This window comes from Staurois parvus, unplaced genomic scaffold (assembly GCF_062004578.1).
Source record: "Staurois parvus isolate SC_StPar_1 unplaced genomic scaffold, SC_StPar_1.0 ptg000682l, whole genome shotgun sequence".
Lineage (NCBI taxonomy): Eukaryota > Metazoa > Chordata > Amphibia > Anura > Ranidae > Staurois > Staurois parvus.
The window spans coordinates 2,270,001-2,275,012 of record NW_028318478.1 but is presented as its reverse complement, the minus strand read 5'-3'; the positions used below and the strand labels follow the sequence as shown (position 1 = coordinate 2,275,012).

Here is a 5,012-nt window from a genome sequence, read left to right as displayed (position 1 = left end):
TGTGAGTGTCTGGATTTTTTTTCTCATTTTGTCTCTCATAGTTGAGGTCTACCTATGATGCCAATTACAGGCCTCTGTCATCTTTTTAAGTGGGAGAACTTGCACAATTGGTGGCTGACTAAATACTTTTTTGCCCCACTGTATATAAGATTGAACATTGGACTACAACAGGCAGGTGTGTGTCTAGGGCCCCTTGGTTCTCTGAGAGCATAAAGGTAGCAATGACTCAGTATATGGAATCCAGGTCAGCAATGGCAGTCGCTGTATTTCTCTCACTACAATATTCCCTTGAATGAATCCTGATTATCTGGTACTTTCTGTTGCAACGATTGGTATGTTCATGCAGCTCAAGCCACCCATTTCTCTATGGGAAGGCAGCGGCAGTAACCTCAAGACCTCCTTCACACAAAGAGTTGTATTAATTAACTCTATTTCTTAACTCAATATGGCTTTATCTTTTAGATTCAGAATGATTTTAGTATATTTTTTAGCTGTTTGATTTTTTTTTTTTGGGGGGGGGGGCTGTCAGATAGAAATCATGGGGCTCCAGACATCCTAACAGCATCCCTGGATGCAACAATAACCAAAGCTGCCTGCGTGGCTTCTATGGGGCCTGGGGTTAAAAGAGGCCCCTATTATTGGGGTTGTTGAGCCATTTAAAGCACAAAATTATCAGGGTGTATGTAATGATAACACAAATCCAGTCCTGTATTATTAAAGATTGCAGAGGCTGCATTTGACATTGACCCTGTATCTCCTGAATTTTTCAGTCAAGAAAAATTTGTTCAGAGTGCAGACAGAGGGGGAAACTTCAGAATTATTGTCACTAGTCAAACAGATCCAACTTTGCAGGCTGTACAGTAAAAATATTTTTTTTAGCTGTCTCTAGTACAGATTTATTGGCCTTAGAGCTTTTGATCATCCTGTCCACCACTGAATCTACCTTTGTGACCATGTTTCATGCTACTTCCAAAATTTAGGGTGTAACAACAAACATGGTTACCTACCCCTACCCTCAAATCACCCCCACTTTCCTGGATCAAGAGGCAGTTCTCCCAGCAGCATGGTTTTCAATTGAAATTGGTGTGTCTCTCTTCCCCCGCAGAGTAGTGTCATCCATTAACCACTTCCAGCCCACCCTATTATAAAATGAGGGCTGGGCAGGACTTTTGTCTTTCTGGGTGTAAATCATAACTTCTTCCCATAACTCACATTGAACATGACCGTGCAGAAATCAGTCACCAGCTGTGACACTGTACCGGGTCACTGCCGGGACCATGTGATCGCTGTGACCAATCACAGCAGATCACAACAATTGTAAACAATGAACGGATTTGATTCATGCCAGTCGTGTACAATTATGTTGCTAGCTGTGATTGCTCACAGTAATCACATGGTACAGACAGGTCCAATCATAGTCATTCTGTATCATGTGATCAGTTGTGACTGAGAGCTAAGCACAACAATACACACTGAATGAATCAATTTCATTTCGTAAAAATGGTTGCCTATACTAGTGAAAATTACTGGTATAAGCAATCATGATGGGAAAAAAAAGAACAAATCCTGATCACTCCCCCCCAGAGTAGTACAATGTTACTATGGTAACATTACATTCTCCTCCCAGAGTAGAATGGTCACAGTGTGTTAAAAAAATTGTAAAAAATAACAGAAAAAAATGTAATAAAGAAAATACTGTTACCAAGCAGTGTCCATGATCACCGCCATACCAGTTATATGACGACGCTGTACTGCAATGTACAAAAAAAGTTTTTTTTTTTTTTTTTATTTCTGCATTTTATAACAAATGACAAAAATTAAAAAAATTTTAACTCTCCATGCCTCTTACTAAATACCTTGGACTGTCTACGTTCCAAAAAAGGGTCATTTGGGGGATATCTGTACAGTCCTGCCTCAAGAAATGAGATAGGCCATAAATTTTAAGATTTTATATATATTGTGGGAACTCGCTTCAACTGGTAGAGCTTTTCTTGTTTAAGCACACAGCAACTCGCTTCTTTAAGGGCTTTTTTTGCCCACTTTTATTTAAAGAAAGTTCAAATAACACAAATGCTTCCCACGCAGGGGTATCCACCATCAAGAAATACCAACAAAGATTCAGCCTCCTGGCTTGTACACAGTTCACTGTCTGTCTCCTGCAGACTCTTCCCAAATTATGGCCACTAGCACACAGCTAGTCTGGCTTTCACCTGACTCCAAGGCAGAGACCTCCTGTCTGCCAGGGTGGAGCCCTCCTGACTCCGTTTGCCGGGGTGGAGCCCAGAACCATGGTTAGGCCTCTATAAAAAGGCCTGCACACACCTGTGCAATCAGTGTGCTGGGGGTTCTCAAAACATGGACCCCGGATTGGAGATTTCATCCCTCCCAGATCTCTTTGAAATCTCCAGGCTCCAGATCCCAAAACAAACTTAATGAATAAATGAGGAAACCGAAAAGTCAGTTTCCTCTGCAATACATAAACTCTCTGGAGCCCCTCAACCTGCCTGGTTGAGAATCCAGGGTTTTCAGCTTTACTTTGACCGTGGCAGGACACCGCACTGCCACATATCCCCCCCCTTTGTTTTGACCCCGTAGGGGGCGGAACACACAAACCTAAAACCCTTGCTTTAGACCTTCTGTGCGGGCTATCACCTGTAGAGGTCCAATCCTGGCTGACTTCGTTTTCATCAAAGGGAGACACTACTCCCTGCCCCAAGAGGTGACTTCCCCTGTCTCCCCTTACTTGGGCTCTACGACCTCCCCATGCCTTTTTACGAGTGCGCTTCCAAAAGCGCGGTCTTTCTAATTTTCTTAAGACTATGTTAGTCCTTTTACCACTAGGGGGTTTACAAATCTCAGTACCCTTTGTAACCTGGGGTTGACTCCTAAGCTTTAAATGCCTGGTACCTGTAACATTACAACGTGCTCCCTCAAATTCCTCTAGACCATCCCTTTTTGCTTTATTTAATTTTGATGGGGTTATATTTTTAGACCCTTTAGTAATAGAGGTGGGCTCTTTTATTTGGGAATCAAACACTTTTAACGTCCCCTTGTTAAGCTTTGGGCCAGTTCCCTTAGACCTTTCATTCTTACAACTTGGGCGTTTAATGGACCTTTGGAAAACTTTTCCAGAGTGACCTTCCTGAACATGTAGGGGGCCTATTACTATACTCTTAACCTCTCTTGTGTCTGTTAAGCACTCATTACCTTTTTCAGGATGACCAGCTACCATGTCAACTTGACCACCAGGTCTATCATTCTTTTGGTTATCACACATAGTAATCAGACAATCCAAATTCATCAACATATTTCCCTTTTTATCATTAGCCAAAATACGCTTGTCAGAACTCCGTTCACTAGTAGTTGGCAGGGCAGTTTCTGGAGAGGAATTACACACAGCGGAGTGGGTGTCTCCCATGGAAACGTCACTATCCATCGACTTCACTGTCACAAAAGACTCTGCCAGCAACTGTCCTGATGCCAAACCATCCTTACATAATTCTGCATTTGGGTAGACGACCCCAACCACATCACATATACATGTGTCTTCTGGCACTTCTGCCCAAACCTCTGTCCTGTCCAGCAGTACTCTGGTGTGCCTCTCATACAGATTACTGCTATGAAGCAACCCAGCCATGCACTGAAAGACAATTTTCACCATTACCAACAAGGATGGTATCACAGAATTCCTATATTGACCATCTTTGTAATACCAAGCTCCGATTAGCGGGACTCCACTGTACCAGCTCCCCTGAACACGGAAGAGACCGCAAGGTATACACCGGCTGTACACTCCAGAAGGCTAACATTTCCCTCAGCAGGTCTGTTATAAATAGACAGCCCGATTCTACACATAAGACCTTCCTGGAGACATGGAGACACTCATTTACTGATGCCTCAGAGGTGGTGCTTCTTAAAGAGGCTTCCTCTCGGCTGGAGGTACCCAACACAATAACCTGGGGCTCTCCCAGAGCGTAACCAGGTGTGGGATTCACCCAAATACTCTGAGGCTCAGTGTCAATGAGCTCTTCCACATATTCTCTATGGAAATCAGTTTGGTATACCACACCATTAACTCTTTTATGGGCTGTGGGCAAAACTTCTGCTGAGTGTTTATCCTCAATGGTGCCTCTTACCAGCGGTGGGTTAATTTTGGCAGCGACAGGTGCGCCCTGGACTAATAGCTGCTCCACAGTCCCTCTATTCAGCACAGCAGAAACCATGTCCACCCCATTGTTACCCACAGAGGCATCTGTTATTAATGCCAACAAGCTTGTTGCCCATCTGTCCCAGTCCATCTTCCCGGTGATCCCATCAGAGGTACTACGCAGTACCACTCCAACCGCTGAAGGAGACACAGAGGGACAGAGTGGCTCTGTATCAGACCCATTACCTATATCTTCATTATCCATATCACACTGGGAGACTCCTTTCTAGGCACAGCAGGTTGCAATTTCCTACTCTCACCACCATGACCTAGTGGCGTGTCATTCACTACAAAAACTTTTGCATTAGTGGATTGCATTAACCCATCATCATTATGAATACGTTCATACCTTTTAGATTCACCATTGCCACACTGACATAAACTCTCATCACTCAATTCAGATACACTCTGGTCCACCAGAGCAACATCATAGGTATCCTGGGTTACCTTAACCACCGTTGCTAGGGGAGATAACACATCCTGCTTAGTGGTCACCCCTACTACATTTAATTCAGCATTATGTTTATATGGTGCCACCCCAATATCAGTACTCTTCACATTGACATGTTTAACTGTTGCCTCCCCACTAAAAGCATTATACAGAGGCAGGTCTTTCTCATAATCACCAGCAGTGGGTTTCCCAACTGGGAGTATCCCAAATTTATAGCAGAGAGTCTGAAAGTCAGTCTCAATCAGTGCATTAGTATCTCTCACATTTATCTCAAAAGTACCAGTCTTACCCATCACTTCAATAGGCTTCACCTTCACTTGAGTGCGTGGGATCTGGATCCTTTCTGTCATCTCC

At 43.6% G+C, this 5,012-nt stretch overlaps 1 protein-coding gene across 1 annotated transcript in view; it reads right to left on the bottom strand.

The window, feature by feature from the left end:
- The window catches only part of LOC149447529 (long-chain fatty acid transport protein 2-like), a 306,199-nt gene that overhangs the window by 152,404 nt on the left and 148,783 nt on the right, over window positions 1–5,012 (bottom strand). The gene's annotated exons all lie outside the window — the stretch shown is intronic.